Here is a 19752-nt window from a genome sequence, read left to right on the forward strand (position 1 = left end):
AATGCAGCCTTCAACAGATCTCAAATCATCCTCAAATACTGCCATAATACACTAACCCAAGCAGAACGGATGAAGGGGAATCAAACCCCTCCCAACAACCACAGATGTTGGGAGATCACTGCTGCGAATTACAAAAGCTCCTTTAACACTTGCCTTTGCAGTATTTACTTGAAAAGATAAAAGAGTAATACTTGGTAAACTTAGTTCCAGTTCAAGGCCTGGTAAATGCTACTTTACAGACAGAAGAGAAACATGTATCTACAATCTAGGGTAAAACAGCATCTATGTTAAACACCAGAAGGGTTGAAGTCTATCTTGAGACAACAGAGTAACAGCACTCATTAGGCTGATGGCAAGACAGAAGTAGTATGACATTTATTCTAGGGCTCCAATATTTTCACGAGTGGTATAAAACGTATATAGATGTCCTGGCTTCAAGTGACATGTACAGAAAGAGAATCTTCCTAGCAGAAGGCAGGGTTGGAAAGGCTGAGGGACCTGCTACTAAGAACCAAAACCCTTCAAAACCCTTGCTGCCTGGAGGAGAGGTACCTGGGGGTGTTGGTTGACAGCCGACTGAACATGAGCCAGCAGTGTGCCCAGGGGGCCAAGAAGGCCAATGGCATCTTGGCTTGGATCAGAAACAGCATGACCAGCAGGTCCAGGGAGGTTATTCTCCCTCTGTACTCAGCACTGGTGAGACCGCTCCTCGAATACTGTGTTCAGTTCTGGGCCCCTCACCACAAGAAGGATGTTGAGGCTCTGGAGCGAGTCCAGAGAAGAGCAACGAATCTGGTGAAGGGGCTGGAGAACAGGCCATACGAGGAACGGCTGAGAGAGCTGGGGTTGTTTAGCCTGGAGAAGAGGAGGCTGAGGGGAGACCTCATTGCTCTCTACAAGTACCTGAAAGGAGGTTGTAGAGAGGAGGGTGATGGCCTCTTCTTCCAAGTGACAGGGGACAGGACAAGAGGGAATGGCCTCAAGCTCCACCAGGAGAGATTTGGGCTGGACATTAGGAAAAAATTTTTCGCAGAAAGGGTCATTGGGCACTAGAACAGGCTACCCAGGGAGGTGGTTGAGTCACCTTCCCTGGAGGTGTTTAAGGCACGGGTGGACGAGGTGCTGAGGGGCATGGTTTAGTGTTTGATAGGAATGGTTGGACTCGATGATCCGGTGGGTCTCTTCCAACCTGGTTATTCTATGATTCTATAAAAACACCCCAAAGACAACTCTCCTTCAGGCAGACAAATAATAAGGCAGGATAATTACTGTCACTGGAAATAGTGCGAAAGACAGAAAAAGTTCTCTGCAGTCAAAACAGACTAATCGTAAATGAAGGATTAGGATATAACATTGAGCTGTGCAAACACAGGCTAGAGTAATAGTGACCTGAAGGTGGGAGAGCTACAGACCGAGTGCACATAAATCAAGTATTTCCAACGGGATAGAATTTTCCAAGCCTAGTTTCTCCAACAGATACACACTTCTATACTTTTCTGTTCAATGTTCATGAGTCTTTTTGGCTTGTCAATGTAAGTATGCATTTTCTAAGGCTAGGAATTGGACTTGCAAATAATATTGGAAAAAAATCCTGTTAGACTACTAAGAAAATTGAGGGATAGTAGTTATGCAGATTAGAAAGCAGCAGAGAGACACAGAAAATACACAAAACCAAAAGAAAGAGCTTTCAATAAGGCCAGGAAAAAAAAATATCAGGGAGGGATGCCCTCAGCTCTGCACTGGGGAGAGCAATGTTTCTTGTATTCTTGAATGAACTGTAAAGACATGAAGGCAACAGCTCCTCTCCCCTCCCAAAAACCTGAACAGCTAAAATCCACAGATGACCAAGTTATTTATGGTTGGTCAAACCAGAAAAGACTGGAAAGAATTCCAGATGAACCATGCGAGGCCAGGCCAAGGGGCAAATTAAATCCACTGCAGATCAATAAAAAGCTAAACGCATTTAAAAGAAAAATGTGAAGCACTCAAAACTCGTTGTTGGACTTAGCGGTTCTGGAGAAACTCAATATTTGAGCCAAGGCAGAATCAAGTCTAAATTAAAAACTCTGTTAGATATGCAAAGATACAACTGAGAAATATTTTTTTTCCATTTTAAAGATGAAAGCATTCACATGATTATCTAAAGGACACAGCATAAATCAGAAGCATGTTCTCCATCAGAGTGCTGTGTTCAGCTCTTATCATCCGATCTCTTCTTGAGAGAGCAGATGTAGTAAAAGGTTCAGAAAACAGGGACAAGAATAATTTGGAACAAAGGTAGATTTCTCACAGAAAGGAGGGAGAAGCCTGAAGCAACCACACGAACGGGAGATGAATAAATTGTCAAGGATATATTAAAAAAAAAAAAAGAATTGTGAAAGACCGCAGTGCTCCTACACACTCTCCTCATGCAGAAGCAACGGCATCTTTGAAGCAGCAATACACTTAAAGTTGCTAAAAGGAAACGTGTGTTTGTTTAGTTGGCTTGGTTCTGTGTAGTGCTCTTTTTTTATTGTCATTTTATGCAGTGCTCAGCTTGCAAAATATTTTGTCACAAGCTGTGATGAAGACATCGGAAAGATTCAGGTAAATATTACAGTTTTATATAGCTCATGACAGTGTGCTACAGCTATAGCTCATGACAACAAGCGGAAGGCTAAGAAACACCTGCCTTTCCTCGCTGTATTTGCAGGATCCAAGATTTTCACAGTACAGGACCAAATACTAACCAAAAAGGCTCAAAATTTCCCCTTTGGGAGTTCAACATAATTGTCAATCTCAGGACAAGGGACATGTTAAAGTATCAGGTACTGCTCTCTCAAACAGTAGGCAAAGGACACACATAGTCACAGAACTGGTCCATTAAGCCACCCACCCCCTGCAGAAGTGCAGAATGGTATGTCAACATACTAAAGCAAAAAAAGTCAGGAACAAGGGAATATACGAAAGTTTTGTTACAAGGCTTCAGCCTAAGGAACGGCATAGTTGTGCTCTCTCTTCAGAAGTGGCTTTTGCACCGATTTCTTACAAGAGGGGCACCACACTGAAGATGATGCTGGGTTGCATTAAGCCAGTGTCATCGCAGTGGTCCAGCACAAACCACATCCTTCAGATTATCCCTCTGCAGTGTTCACAAAACTGTTCATACGCAAGATATTTACAAAAGGAACAGGGTATTTTTGCCATTAATACTATGGTGTACACTCTTCAACTTATTTCTGAGCGTATAAGCCCCATGTTATGCATGACAGCATGAGAGATATTTGTATCTAGAAACCACCCCAGAACTAGGTTAGCCTGGCAGGCTTGCAGCACTTCATTTACATATGAGTCAATCCTTCTGCAATACAAACATTAGTGATGCATTCCCTGCTGTCCTTCTATTTATACTCACTATTTAACCTGCAGGCATCCCGAGTTAATTAAACAAATCAATCCCATTGAGATAATTGTGTCTCGAGCAAATTAACACAATTATCCTTTTAAAAAGAAAATCCAAGCACTACCCGCTATATTTCTTCATATAAATCATGTGCTCGTTCTTCCAACTCTAGGTTCACAGCTGTCTAGGAATCTGCCTTAAAATGAGAAGTATAACAAAACAAAACTGGGTGACATGCAGCCAGCAGCTTCTTTGTTTGCTTCACTCACTTCCACTGAAATTAGAGGTGCCCATCACAAATAAACATGTTTAGAGGAGAAAGAAGTAAGAAAGGATCCCACTGCACTGGACACTCCACAGCTCATCCCTTTGAGGACAGTCATTGCTTCAAAACATTCCATTATACTGGCACTTAGAACCACAGCAAGATAAGAAAGCAATTTAGTTAACTAGATATACCAAGGGTCAGAGGCATTCTTAATCCTTTCTTCACCAGATCACACTTACAGAAATTCTTCTGGAACAAGGTTGAAGTTCCACAAACGACATCTTGGTACCCACTCTCTTTCAGAGACTCATGCCTCCATCACTCATGTGCACTGAAGTTGCCGCATCAGTTTAACAAACACCACCATCCTTGGCCACTCACTGTGGTTTTGGAGTGTTTTGTTCCCTGGGACAGACTCAGAGTAACCCAGCACACCCAGACCTCCCCAGTTAAGATCCCATCCTCCCTCCAAGTTCTCACAACCCTGCACCAACGTGGTCGAGGCCAGGTGCCTTTTTCTACCAGTCCTGGTAACAGAAGAGGTCACAGCTCTTGGCTGCAAGTCGAAGACATCTCCAGCTACCACATGAAGATTAAGCAGAGCTACTCTGTCAGAGAACATGAGGAAAAGTGGTGAGAAGCGCCAAGCACCCTGCAACTAAAAATGGAAATCTTAGGTAAGACGCCAGTATGCAAAACCATGACCTTGTCAGCCGAAGTTCTAACCAATCCCACTCTTTCAAGAATTGGTAAAACAGGTATGCAGTACATATATGATGCTGAGGACTAAGACCTTAGTCATCTGAGACAGTTACTGTATTATTTGACATAAGCCTGTGAGCAGTGAGGGTCACCTGAATGCAGGAGACTCCATTTCATAGCTTGTGAGAAACTGCTGTGCAGAGGGCAGGTAAGTGTGTACGCGCATGCATGAGAGACAGAAAAAAAAAAGAAATATGTTAATGAACCTAACCAGTAATAACTGTCTTTTCGTTTCTCTCAGTAGATGATTCAGGAGGGGAGAGCCACTCCTCCCGCTGGCTGCTAGGCAACACTGGCAGCCATACAGGGCAGTCAGGCATCCAGCATTAACTTCTTTCTCTTTTTGAGGGAATAAAACATCTTACTAAAACAGTAGCTGCAAAACTAAGTGACTGACAACTGATAAGTGGTACAAAGTTCCTGAAAGTAATTGGGGGTGGGGGCTGGGGTGGGTGTAAGGAAGAGATGATGGGTAGGAAAGGGGAGGACAGCAAGGGAAGAGGCTGGAACAGGTAATTTAATGGAAGACATCCCATTCTCTTTGCAGAAGGAAAATACAGCATTTCTTTAGGCTTTTTTAGCATACAAAAATAAAAGCATTTTTCTCTCTTGGCAGACTTCTCATCCATGTGGCTCTATAACCAGCATATCACATTGGCCCGGCAAGCATGGCTAAGATGGTAAAGGTGCTGCTCCCGCAGTCACTCCAAACACGCCTCTGGACCATGCTAGCCAGCCACCGGCCACCCAGCCTCCCACTCTGCTGGAGGCTCCACTGCCAATCTGCTCCACAGAGCTCCCAGCCTTAACCCCAGCCAGCTGCCCTCTCACCAAGCACATGGGTCCAGCCATGGACCATACGGAAAAACAGGTTACTGAAACAGGCTACGTGGCAAACTAGTCTTTTCCTTGTAGAAAATTATGGATCGTTTGGATCTTTTCAGCAGCCTGGTTCACTAGACAGCTGTGTCGAGTTCATCAGCATGCGCAAAGTCAACCTCTTCAGCCACTCACTGGTGGTCCACAAATCTGCACTCCCCCAATGTGGCAGCTTCTCCTGTGCCACCAAAAAGCTTTCCATGCTCATGTGGGTGATCGCAGGCAGGAGCAGGTAAAGCAGCCTTTTCCACAACCCCATGGCAAGAAGAAACTAGGCGGGATGCTTGAAAGGTGGTGTCAGCGTTTTGCAGAGGGTGAGCAGTTTACACTCACGTATTGCCACTGACTATCCTAATGAGCTAGAGAGGTTTCACTAGTGTCCTGTCAGGGAAAGAAGAGTAGGAGGCTCCTACAAAAAACAAGCCTTCGAGTGAGACCTACTCCAACTGCATAGACAAGTGAGGGAAGAGATTAGCCCCAAAGTCATACTGGTCCCAACAGGCAATCACCCCCTACCTTGTATACAGCCATTCTAAACTGCACACTACACTTAGCATTTTCATTATCTCTACAAACCAGTGGCATAACCAGAAACTAGTTCTTAATTAAAAAAAAAAAAAAAGTCTTACAAAAACATGTACTCTTCAGGAAAGTTAAAAGAAGCAAACTTAATTTACATGGCACATACATAGTCTTCTACTAACCTGACTTCACACCACACAAAAATCAGAATGTTAACATATACAGATATCCGCTTCTTATTATAAAATAAACTTAACACATTGACTCACAAGAAATGGCACAAACTTTTACATTTGTATGTATCTATACATAATTTATGACTCAGAGTCAAAATGGATAATAGATACAGCAGGAATACAGAAGTACTTTATTACAGGGCAATCCGGGAAAAAGGCTAGATATCTTATCATGAAGTGTATTTAGAAAACCAGTTCTGTGACATAGGATCCACAGACAGAGATGTCCTGTCATAAAGAATTCATTATTTACAAATATACTACAGAACACTCCATTTGCAGTGAAGTACCATAAATAATTCATGCTCAATACATGTCAGAAGCGAAGGCAGTGGTATCTTCTCTGACATCCTCACCGATCTCTCCATACTAGGTGAAACAGAGCTCTGCCATAACATTGTAAAACCAGTTAAATACACTGCATTTTCATTAAAACACAACGCTTCATTCTCCACAAAAGTCCTCCCCACCAACACAGTTTAGAGAGACCTCTATACAAGCATTGCCACTGTGGAGAGAAGCACAATTAATTTCTTTTTAAGACATTAAACTGCACATATGAATTTTATTGTTACTCCTGCAAATAATATCAAATTTCCAACTTGGGTCCACTGCCCAGATGCAGCAGTGTTGCAAAGTTCCACCTTGTGTCCCATGCTCTGACCTGAAGTGGCAAATCCAGAAACACGCCAGAAACTGACCTAGCCATCTCCATCATTCTGTGGAAGCCCTTACTATACCAAGCATGTCAGAAGTTCGAACTGGCAACAGAAGCATGCTGGTATTTGAAATTTGATTAAGGCAAACTTTATTTTATATGGGTAAAAAAAAAAAAGTCACCAGAAAAAAAAAAATCCAGTTGCTACTGATATGGAATGAATTTGGAAAACAATGGAAGGTCTCAAGCTTTTCATTTTCTACGACCCAGGCAAATTCACCTTTTTTCCAAAAGATCAAGCAAAGTTTGCTTAAAACCCTTGATCACAAGTTCATGTTACTCTATTCTCCTTGTATTCTTCTTTACTCCAGCAGGATACATGCATGGATGTAAAACTTCATGTCTTACTACATTCATCTTCCTAAAACAAACAAAACAATAAACCAAACCCAAACTACTGAAAGTACCAAACAAAAGCCTCACCTCACCCTCCACTCTGAACTCTGCCTGCTCCAGCTAGAGATGCTCTTCACATGGATGGACAGGACAGGACATAAGGTCTGTTTTCTCCTTTCTGAATTACAAGCTGAAACCCAGCAGATATGTCAAAAATAGACAAGAAACAACAAAACCAAGAACCTCCTCAGCTCACTAGATATGATACCAACAATAAAACTGAGCACAGACACCAAATGTGGCTGGTACATAATTTCCACAGCATCCAGTGGTGTCTACCAATCCCTCACAGACCCAGAAAGAACAGATTCCCCTGATCACCTGTTTGACCTTCCACCCAAGGGGCACCACAGACCTACACAGCAATCATCTCCTTTGCTAAAAGCATAGTTCTAACTCACAAGCGAGTGATCAAGAAACCATCACATCCAAAGAGAGTAGTTTCAGTGATTAATTTATCCTATTTAATAATTTGTGTTACAACTAGCTCAGATTCATCTGGTTTCAACTTTCAGCCATTCAATCTCATTACCCCTCCTCCGACTAAACTGAAGAGCTTTTTACTTTCTCTCCTTTATAGATATTTGCAAAATACAACTCAAGCACTTAAAGTAAGCACGTTAGGCTTGGTAGTTAAAAAATTTTCTATCAGTAAAACAGGTTTTCCAATTGTAATTAATCTCTCAGGTCTCTAAAACAGGGAGTGGGGTGGGGGGGTGGTTCTTTTGGGTTTTGTTTGTTTTGGTTTTTCATCCATTTTTTCTTAAAGCAGACATGTACAAACTGGACTCTCTATTCCAGCAATGATTCTGTGCCACCATACACTGGTAATAAATAGCTTATACTTCTATAAGACACATTCAGCTTTTGCATCTAAAGACCGTATCCATTCTGTTAGAAGTGCTGCAAGGACTCATTGTTTTGCTAGCTTTTTTTACTATTGTCTCTGATCCCTTTCAATGTAGACTGCTATGCAGAATGTAGCAAGCCCTTCCCCCTCCATAATATACAGAGGTGGGCTGGTCTGTGCTAACATTTGTATTATACAAATAAGTCCATACCAAAAAGGAAATTAATCCCCTGTGACAAAGGGAATGACAAAGTGTGACAGACACATCATGATTTGCCATATCGCCAACTTTTTGTGCAAATTTAACACAAAATAACTTTATTCAGTATAATTATCAGTGATTTTGAAATAAAATTACTCAGTTCTACCTAGGCTTGTAGTTATTTCTCCATTCCCTTCCAAGTAATTACATTGCCTCATCAGCCATTTATACTCACTGCCATTATTTCTCTGCTTGCTTAATACATGTAGATATACATAAATGTGACAGGTATAAAATGCATTCCTCTCTGCAGAGAAGTGCTGAAGAGCACTGGGTATATATTCGATATCCTCACAAGCAACAATATGGCATGCTGTCCTATACTGGTCCAGTTTGAGTAGCGAATACAGTATTTTCAAATGCAACCTTAATTCTCCCCTCACAGAAAAGCTTCATGAGTTAAATATCCCAGTTAAGTGAATGCAGGATTGTAGCTTGTTAGGTTTTTTTAATGTAGTATCTAATAAAACATCAACAACATTAACATTATGGTTATTAGTTTACTTAATATGATGATGTTCCATTAGACAAAAGATAATACAATTGTAGGCTGGAAATTAACTATGGAAACATGTTGATATGGTTATATGGAGTCATGAAACTTTTTCAAATACAGGAGCACTGTGCCTACAATACAGTTTAAAGAAGTTAACTTATTTCAACTGCATATGCATAATAAACTTTTGCTCTGTACTGTCATACCAGATACTCATTCTTCCAATACAAAAATGTTTTTGTTCTGTTCTCATACACGATAAACCATTTAATGACTATTCAAAAACCTGACTGAAGCCGAGTCACAACAGCTTCTCAGAAGACAGTCCTTCTTGTGTTTTCACCTCAAAAAAGGAGGATTCCTATCATTATTAAATAGCAGTAATATTTATACACAGAAGTATCAACTTAGTTGTACTACTTTTGCTTTTCTAGAGTAAAAGAACTTTTATCTTTTCAACAAATGGCACCAGTGTTGCGACAGTGTGCTAGTAAAGTAGCACAAAAAGAAGAACTGGGCAGAAGAGTCTGAATGCACCATCACAATAGAGCTGGACATCACCTGATGTTGCAGCCTGTAGGAGAAGATTCTCTTAAAAAGTAGAGGTCTAGAAACCATTCCAAATCATCCAGTGCTGCTTTGCCTACATCAATTTATTTAGGGGATGAAAACACCAAAATGTAGACCTAGAGGTGTTGTTCTCCTCAGCTAAAGTTTAATAGAGCTTCAACTTTTTAACAAAGGTCAAAATTTTCAACACATCTCCTCATGTCAGCATTGCTTAAGTCAAAACAGTGCAGTTATTTGTTGAACCCTAGTTCAGCAGCGGAATAAATTACCAGAATTAATTACTAGCCACAAAGACTTCCCTAGGATTAGCTAAAATCACACCTGCGAGTGCTCACTTAAAAATAGTGTTTAATTGGTCAGAATTAACTAAGGACAGATAACTTGCTTATTAGTGTAATGCCCCGATCACCACGTACCTGTTCCTAAGCAGTCAAACTGAGGATTCGCTTCTCTGAAGAAGGAGGGCTTGGGGTTTTTGTGATTGGAGGCCAAAACACAAAAGTTAAAGGGTAGCAGTTTGTTCATTTCTGAATGACAGTATCCCAAGCAAGAGAAAGGCAGTTCTGCTCACAGGAAGTTCACACCTCATTGTTAACAACTAAAATAACTGAAAGACAGCAAGAAGCTCCAGCCATCTGAGACGATGCGAATCTTTCCCATGCGCTATGAGCTGGCTTCAAGTGAACCAAGTGATTTTTATAAGCCCACATCAAGCCTGTGGTGGAGGAACAGCAGAGCCCAGGCAAGACAGAGACACACTGAACCTAGGGACAGCTCAGACAGGACGGCAAAGATGCTTCCTCACTATGAAGAGCTCCTATATCTCAGAGACACTGAGTAGAATTGATTAACTCATCACTTGAAAGCACAACCCTACTGTGGACATGCAGGTTAAAATGCCACTACTACTTATTTGCTGGTGTGCTGCATAGTTGCTTTTTTTCTACTTTTTAAGTGTGACCTAAATGACAAAGTAGGCTGAGAGACTGTTTATTGAAATTGCAGATTTCTAATATAGGTTCTAACCAGACACATAGCTCTGCGCGTGTCTTTTGTGGTTGCATGTATTTCCTATTTAAGAAAAGGACTATAGCAGTTCCTGGTTTGTCTGATTTTCTTCAAATAAGAGTTTGAGCACCAGCTTCCTCAGCTTCCTCTCTATTGGTGAGCACTCCCTTTCCTCTCACCCTGATCAGAAACACCAGCCACCTACAAAGCTCATTTGGAACCATGAGGGGACAAGATGAAAGATTTCAAAACCACATCCACAGTCCATGGGCATTTTTCTTCCATATCTCGATTTCAGTCCTCCCTTCTCCATCTGCACTTTCAACTCCTCCAGTAAGGAGCAAACATTTCTCCAACTTCACAAATCTGGCACACTGTATTTTCCTTATTACTTAAGAGATACACACAAACTACTGAGTATTAATAGTAAGAACACCAGGCACTTTGTAAAGCTTTATTCAAAGCATCCTATGATCTTCCACTAAATGCACTTTTGAGGCACCTATTATAATTCATCTCACAGGTGGAACTCAGAGGTACGCTCAGGCTAAACTGCCTGGCTGTTGGGCTAACCACTAGAAGAATTTGTGTCCCACCTCCCCAGATTGATTCTGTATGTCAGCATTTCTGGCCAGTGCTTGCTCCACTGCTTCCTGCCCCGCATCTAACTTCAAAAGTTGTCATGCCTTCTCTCCTTTATTACCACACTCTGGCAGAACTTCTCAGACATCTTTTTTTTCCCCCCAAGGATTTCCTGAGATTAAGTAATTAAACCATTAAGGAAGAAGTTCATCACCTGTTAAGGAAACTACTCACATGAACAACATTCTTGCCAACAGCAACCTGTATGGCTGTGTTTCTACATCCCAGATACCAGCCACGCTGCCTGAACCTGAAAAGCTGATGTCAACCCCTTCCAAATGAAAAGAATACTCTTGGGGTCTGGTCTTTAAAAATAATTTCCCTGGATAAGTCAGACACTGCTGGTTAAATATCGCATAAGTCTCCATTTGTTTTAAATGAGAGGAAAAGAATGTGGAAAGTCAATCTCTCTCCCTGTCTTTCAACTCTTCTTCAGATATACTTCCATGTCATTGTATAATAGCATTTCTTTAATAGGAACTAAATATAAATACATACAAAAGAGGACAAGCAGCCAGAAAAGGACTGACACTTTAATATTATGCATCATCTGACAACCTAAGAAAAGAATTTCAAATCTGATCAGTTACAAAAAACCTAAAGCGTGTATGAAAAGAAGGCAAGCTAAGCAGCATGGGAACTCCTAACCGTATGTGACTCACTAGGGCATTACTTGTTTTGATTCCTGCGCTAGGACCCATGAACACGTCATCTAGACACAAGGCTCTCAATTCCTTGTTTTATTAAAAGTACTTTTGCAGTGAAAGAGAATACCTCATCATAAACAACTGCCAGCTACGGTTTTGCTAACAGTGGCCATTGCTACTTTTACTCAAGCCTCACACAATTAGGTTTCACCAGAAACCAATTAAATAACCCAAAATTATCCTACAGATGACCCTTAACCATCTGCTAAATCTGTATTATACAACAGTTCTCATCTTCAAGTAGTCAAAGCCACAAAGCATCTCTAGACTCTACTCTTCACTAGGGTATTCCTAACATGTCCTCTCATCCCTTCCATTTCCTCACACCGTGTCTGGAAATTGAAGAAACAAGAACAAACCCTCACTTGGCTCCAATGCTCAAATCAAAACTGAGGAACAACAGCTGGTCTCTCCAATCAAGTGACACACGAAGCATGCATTTATCCACTGTTACAGATATAATACAGGCAAACTTCAACACACCAGTAGTATTTATTAGGAGTAAATATCATCTGAGCCTACAATAGCTGGACAAATGCAGAGTATTCCCCTGACCAATCAGGAGACAGCTTCAGTGGGAGGGTATGCCAGCCTCCACAGACTTCCCATGCTGCCCCAAACAGATTACTTGAATCACTTCAGAAATAGGTGCAGTGAAATGCATAAAATGAGGCTGTGTACAACATCCATACAGAAGTAAAGGTCTTGACTTCTTAAGTCTCCAACAGGTGTGTTCAAACACTATACTCACAGGCAACTGCTATAATAAATCATGAAAATTGTATAGTGTCAAGGCTCGCTATTTGAAAGCAAAAGGCTAATGAAGTACTAAAGCAACAAGCTTTTCTTCCTTCGGATAAAATGAAGGAGGAAAAACAGACCCAACCCTGTTGGCACAATTTGTAAAGAAATTCCTTTTGACAATTTATGAACTTTTTTCTTTAGCCTGTTTAACAAAATTACTTCAACAGTATAGAAGTTGGCAACACAGCCATCTCAGAAGAGGAAAGTTGCTTTATTCCTTATTGGTAAGCAGCATGTACACGCACACACACAAAACACTCTACCACCCACAGGAAGTTGAGAGATATTCATTTAGTTTTAGCCAAGTCTTCGTTACACAGTAAATTTGACTATTAGTTGATGGTAAATATGCAACTGCCTGGTACTTAATCTAAGAAATAGTCCAAAAGAGTCTAGTTCTTATACTAAATTCTACATTAAATTCTGTATTAAGTTTCACGTTCAAAAAAGAACAAGTAGTTTGAATAGAATTCACTAGAAAAGTGCTACTTCGCAAAACCAAAACGACTACTCCCCCACCCCTCCGCAATAATTAAAAGAAATAATTCAAAGCTGTCATTATATTCACACAAAGCCAAACTGCAAAGCACAAGAAGTGCAATTTAGAGATTCAAAATCCTGTGTTATCTCTAATGTACAGCATGTGCCCCCCTTCATCTCATAGTTTTTCTTTGGTATTTTGTGGGCGTGATGAGATGCTGTCCACTGCCATTACCATGGATCTGAAAGGAAACATGAAATCACTTCTTGTTATCTACACAGAACATGAAACTGGGAGCAACACAAAGCAGAAAACAAATCAGGTTACTTTATGGAAAAGTGTATTTTTTGCTAGGTGTAGTTTATCTGAACAGGAGCTGGTTTTAATACAGCAATAACACAAAGTTACAAAGTCCTAGGAACAAAAAAAAAACCAAACCACAAATATCAGAGTTACCCTTGGGGAATCACATTTGGGAAGGCAATGATCCTGTAAAAAAAGTCTAGGGGTCAGAGCAGACACAATCTAGACACTAAACTTCCTGCATGAATCTGCAGCTAAGCAAGGAAATGTAGCCTCCGGACAGATAAGAACATTATTTTGTATAAAGCAAGGCAGTGAAAGAGAGTATTATCTAAAGAACAGTAACACCAAAAGCAACATGCATTTCTGGTCTATTCACTTCCAAAAAGAAAATATCACAAGAACAGCTAAAGATTCAGAAAATACATATTATACTAAGAGTTTTAAAAGTCTGCATATTTGGCTTATCAAGTAGAATAATGGTTATCAGTGACTTACTAAAAAAATGGCTGGATGTCTCTACCGATACTTACTCAGAAGATAAAAAAATACATTAGCCAAAACAAAGCCCCCAAAGATGCTGCTGGGCAGCAGAACACATTTTGAACAGTTTAGAATTAATCTCCACTGCCTAACTGTATATAATTACAATTGATTGATGTTTATTACGTTCATAAACTTGCCAACAGCAAGTCTGCAAAACGCAGAATCCACTAGAACCACTTTGTCTTATTCAGCTGACCAAAATCCTGTACAATTTCTCTGCCATTTACATCTTCCCCAATTCGTAGCAATGCTTTCCATTCAAAAATACAAACCTCTGTGTTTAAGTAACTCCAACCAGTACGACTCTTGGGAGTACATCTTCTCAGAAGCTGTTCCTTACCACCAGAATATTAAAATCAAAGTTCATCTGTCTTCATATAGCTCCAAAGCCTCATTTCAGGATATTCAAGGCTTTTCCTAGAGCTCCAGGCCAGACTGCCATTCACCATTCTGCTGCTCTAATTTTAACTGGTGCTGGAGACTCAGATTTTTGCGAGGCTAAAGCAGGAACATAAAATAATTCCCAAGAAGAATCACTCATGGCAGATCTGAGCACCAAAACTTAGGATACTCAGACATTCCTCTCTCCACTTTTTAACTCATACTGAATTGCATTAAACAAGAACACCTGGACAACACATTACATTACAGCTCTCCAAGGATAAAGAGAACAAAAGTTTGCCATCCTGCTACGACATGTGTGAACAAAACACAAGTACTTCTATATCACAAAAGAACTGCCTAACGTCCTCTCGAAGGAAAATCATTATTTACAAATGGGATGTGTCTCCCACTGTCATTTAGAATCACGAGCGAGCATCTCTATAAAGTAACAACAGAAGTTATCAATTCACTGTAGAAATTACCCATACAGCAGGAACACCAACAGCTGCCTGCCCCGTACAAGTCCACCATTCAAACGGATGGATGAGGGAGAGTCCTCAGCTCCTTAAAACATCAGCTTTATAGAGGAGTGGGAAGCTACCACCTACAGCTGGGGGTCAATCATGAACCAAGAGAGCACAATTTTTTGTGGGAAGATTAACAGCAAACAAGCTTCTGCTGTTCTCAGAGCTCTGTCTGGGTACCTTAACTAATATTTTCCTTTAATTTAAATATCTTAGGGTTTTTAACCTAAGTTAAACCTCAGATGTGAGTTCTGCAGCTTTTCACTCATTGGGTTCCCCCAAAGCTATTTTTATGCTTATTTGTTTGCTTTTTTAAAATGGCAAGTTACTGGCACACCTCAGGTCGGCAACCAAGTCAGAGTCTGGAAACTGCACAGCCTCCATGCTAAATGGGTTTCAAAGAAAAAAGCGGAACATGTATCTACCTTGCTATACCAGCGGCAAACCATTAGCCTCACTGCTAGGACTCCACCTTCAGCCTCAACTAAAATTTCCCTTTTTAACTGTATCTGACATCCTGTCTTTAATTCATTTGGGAAAGGTTTGATATGAAGAGTGGACAGTCAAGAAAGGACTTGTGGAGAAGAAGGGGAGGAGAGTGGGACGAGATTCAAATGGTCAATAATAGTGGCTAACATTTCAGCACTGAGAATCAACCTGATCTGTTTCATAAGTTAACAGGGAAAAAAAATGCCACAACAGTCCGACAACCTGTTGTGTTCTTGGAGCCAGAGTTTCTCAAAAAAAGCCGAGAGGCCTCTCCATACCAATGGTAACAATACATGGTAGGATCTTGAGATCTGAAGAACAATAATTTTTCATCTCAGTAGTAAGTTACAAAGGAGTACTATCCCCTTTTTACTGACAAGGGAGCTGACTCAAAGACAACCAAGGGAGTTGCCCAAAACCACAGCACTAGTCATTAGCAGAGCTGCAGTTAGAAGTTCCTGACTGCCAGTGCTATTTTCAAGTACTGAAATTGGCGGCTGCCCCAGAGCCACAGAGCTGGTACCCTGCATACTCATCAACTAGAGGTTCACCTGCTGCTCACACCATGCCTCTGAGCTCCAGTGACACCGCATTCAGAGAAGGAAGAAAGAAGGATGCGTCCAGCCAGGGTGGTGGGCTCAGTCATAAGCTGCATCAGCAATGCTCAAGTCATGCTGCAGACCTGCTCTGGCAAGTGCCCACCCAGAAGGGACAGGTGAAACCCCCAGGGTCTGTCCTGATGCTGCCTTTATGCCTCTGTTCCATTGGAGCCCAGGGAACTTGGGCCAGGAAGATAACCCTAAGGAGAAGTCTAAGTTGATAGTTTTGCCAGGTTTAGTACCTTGCACTTGTTCACTGCTTTAGGTGAAAGATGGGCAACATGCATCCCTGAGACCGCAGTGCTGAACTACACTGTCTTGTTTGTGCTTTGTGGACTCTGAGAGGAACTTCAGACCAGTTCACTTCTCAAGCAAAAGCTGAAATGGCTCTTTCCGTCTTATCTCCATGGATTTAACGTGCATTTTACATTACTGATTTCATTTTCTCTTAATTACGTAAGGCAGCAAAGTTATTTACATCTTACAGAACCAGCCAGCTTATAAAGATATTGTACAGCAAAAGGTGGCGTTTTTAGTAAGAATAGGTTGGAAAGTATTAAATAGGTTAATTTTCCATCTCAACTTTTATAGAAGCAGCACCATTCTTACAGCAAGCAGCTTGGGAAACCCAGTGTGACAGAGACAGGGAGGGGAAGTGAGTATTCCACTTTTACATTAAAAGCAGAACCACAGAAATTCACTTTTCTCAAACACAATTAGTCTTAATTTGTATTTAAACTTACACCTAGTCCTCTGTTACATTCGTTGAATGTACTTCCCCTGCTTTCTATATTCCACCTGGTAGCTTCCTATACCAAGTTCTCCAGACATTACTTCCAACTCACTTGATCCTTTGAAGCTGACAGTTATCTACACATTCAGGCACTGAAGTAATTTATTCTTTTAGAAGTGTTAAGCATTTACAACTTAAAACATCAGACTGTGCAAATATTCAAATTTTCTGGAAGAAAAGGAAAAAGCATTTACCTTGATGTCTACATTTATGTAAGCATTTTCTTCTCCCACCCCCCACTTTGTTATCTGAAGCTTGTCCTTACACACAAGAGATCTCCCATTTTTCTCCCTGTGTTTTCCAGGTACTTTCCACATATTGTGACAAAAAAACTGAACAGCGTAAGAAAAGGAACTCAAACTACTTGTTACTATTTTACTCAAACAAGCTTTCTTATTTTGCAATATTTTCCAAGATGGCTTCTGTGAATACAGAAATATTCATAGGCAATGTCAAAGGAGGTTATTAAAACTCATCTAGCGGTGATACAAGAGTTGTGCACAAACACAAGAAGAAACTACAAGGCACCAGTTCAGACAGAAATCATTCTCTGACTTTGTCTCAATTTTGTCTCAAAATAAAGTGCTACTCAATTAAAAAAAAACCCAAACCACACCACCACCACATCCAAAATGCAAGGAAACAAACATTTCAATGAGTTACCATAGTTCTGCACATGTTAAACCAGGGTTTTCACTGCCAAGACTCATTAAAAAAAGAGCAACCAGAAAATGTTTGTAAAACAGATTGCTATTATAAAATGCATTAACAGCTATTAATAATAGAATATACATCCACCTACTGCTTTTCAGATAATCAATATTAATTGGGAATCTAACTTAGAACTGTTGATGCAAGCGACCTTGGAGCTACAATTCATCATGTTTAAGATAACTGTGGGTGAAAACAGGCCTGCTCACAGTTACTTCCTTGTCATTCTTAAATGACATTGTCTCATTTCCTTCCAAGTGTTCAAAGTAACTTTTATCTCGTAAATGTACCTCTGGAAATAGATTAGGCCTTATAGAACAGTTTTATATTTATGATTCAAGCTATCAGGCAAAATTCATGTGAAACCTGAATTGCAGTTCACGAGGGCTTCAGGCTTCTTGGAAAGAAGGAAGGTAAAGGCACAGGGAAATACAAGGGACGGAAAAAAAATATTGAGTGAAAGATCTGGCACCTATCAACATCACTGCAAGCTCGCCAAGTCTTGTAATTTCATCATCAGGCTTCAGGCATACTAAAAGAGCTTAATGTTCATCTTTTTTATTTGATCCTGTCACATAATCAACAGGATGGATGCCAACAGCCAGCCATTACAAGGAAGTCACCATGACTAGGATTAAAACAAGATTACTCCCTCTACAGACTGGACCATTTCTTATTGCAACAACAGCAGCAAGAAACACTCCAGTGTTTCAGAAGTAACCCTCCAGAAGAAGAAATATCAGGGAACAGGTCAGGAAGTATCTGTGAAAACTGTATGCAACCAATGGAAAACATGGACAGAAGGCACAGACAGGACCTGAGAGCATGATCGGGACAGGGCGCAGATGCCTGTCTGGAAGGATGGAAACCAAAATGTAAACAGGAAGAGGGAATGCATTAAAGGAGGGTTAAAAAAAAATAAATAACAGTGATGCAGTAATATTAAGGAATAGCTGAAGGAATGAGGGACAGGGAATGGATGAAGAGACCAGCACTCACAGCTCAGGACTCATTTTAACCCTGAGATGGTATCACACAAAACGAGGGCAGAATATTTTCTTCTAAAGATGGAAGACAAGTAGTGGAAAGTGTCATTTCTTCCTCCCAGAATCTCATTTTAAAGCCAGTCCTGCATTTGTTAGGGATCTGGCTCACAATTCACACGTGCCTCCGGCTGGCAATAAAGCTGTGGTGAGAGAGGGAGTCATGGCCTCAAGCTGCAGAACTTACTAGAGGCAGAACCTCCATGGTGGCTGTTTTACGAGGAAACAGGAGGGAGAGACGGTACAACAGCAGCCAACCGCTGTGCTACAAGAACTGCCCGTGTTATGCCACACTGCAGAAAAGAACAGTACTTAAAACTAAACTACATAATAAACATAAACTTTATATATGTATATCAGTAGTAACCTCTCCAAAAACACTGGCAGATGAGTTCGTACAACTAAGTTGCCGTCCCACGTGCATGCCAAAGAGGTCCCCAGCACCAAACTGACACCAGACAAAAACAACTTCTCAGTCAACTGAATCTGCTAAACGAAACCAACCCGAACACCAACATTTCTACCTATCCCATACTGGCCATGCTGCTTTTTGTCAAGACCACACACACACCAGCAGCAGTGCGGTGGTGGGCACTGCGTAGCTCCAGCTACAGCAATGCCAGTGGCAGGTGTGCAATGGGATGGCTGCTGGACTGCCTGCATGCAGAGCGGTGCCAGCACAGGCTGGGCTTAACACGCTCTAAGTAGTCCTGAAAGTAATTTTAATTACTAGTTCTTGGCATATAGGCAGACTGGTTAAAATGTGTGCAAGTGAAGAATCTCATTTACATAACAAGCAAGGCATGCATGTGAGGCGCTTTGTGTAACAGCATTGCAAACCGCAAGACCTCCCACCTGAAGGGCTGTATTTTATGAACTATACACGTTATTACAAGACCATCTTTGGGTAAAGAGTAAGCCATTAAATAAAATATTGATAATCCGATTCAACAGTAGTAGGGTAGTCTGAATGGACAAAATGCCTAACTCTTGTGGAAAAAAAAAAAAAAAAAAAAACAACCAAAAAACTAAGCAGCAAGCAAGTCTGATTCTTGTATACTCCATGCAGTGCCAAGAGCCATTTCAAGTTCTTGCTTGGGCAGCCACCCTCCAAAGGCTAACTCTACTTAGCAAACAAAATTTAAATGGAAAAATCCACCCCCAAAAACTTGAGTTTCTATTAGAGCTAAATCTCCAAAACCAAGGAAAAAATCATTTAGTCTTGGTCCTCATATAAAAATATCATGCATTTAACTGCTTACAGCACATTTTCCAACAAAAAGACAAAAAGAATAATAGGGATTTTTGAGGCCTGTAAATGGCACAAAGCTCAACAAGACAGAGGAGACAAAGTGAAACACGTAAGTGATAAAGCTA

At 40.8% G+C, this 19752-nt stretch overlaps 1 protein-coding gene across 6 annotated transcripts in view; it reads right to left on the reverse strand.

Annotated features, from left to right (window-relative positions):
• TRERF1 (transcriptional regulating factor 1) overlaps positions 1 to 19752 on the reverse strand; it is a 104228-nt gene that overhangs the window by 53803 nt on the left and 30673 nt on the right. The window contains exon 1 of one of the 6 annotated variants that reach the window (XM_069852861.1): positions 16572 to 16778. The exons of the other annotated variants lie outside the window; for them this stretch is intronic. The gene's annotated coding sequence lies outside the window, so the exon portion shown is untranslated. Of the gene's footprint in view, positions 1 to 16571; positions 16779 to 19752 lie in introns of those variants that run through there. 6 annotated transcript variants of the gene reach the window in all.

Source organism: Phaenicophaeus curvirostris, chromosome 2, assembly GCF_032191515.1.
Source record: "Phaenicophaeus curvirostris isolate KB17595 chromosome 2, BPBGC_Pcur_1.0, whole genome shotgun sequence".
NCBI classification, from domain to species: domain Eukaryota; kingdom Metazoa; phylum Chordata; class Aves; order Cuculiformes; family Cuculidae; genus Phaenicophaeus; species Phaenicophaeus curvirostris.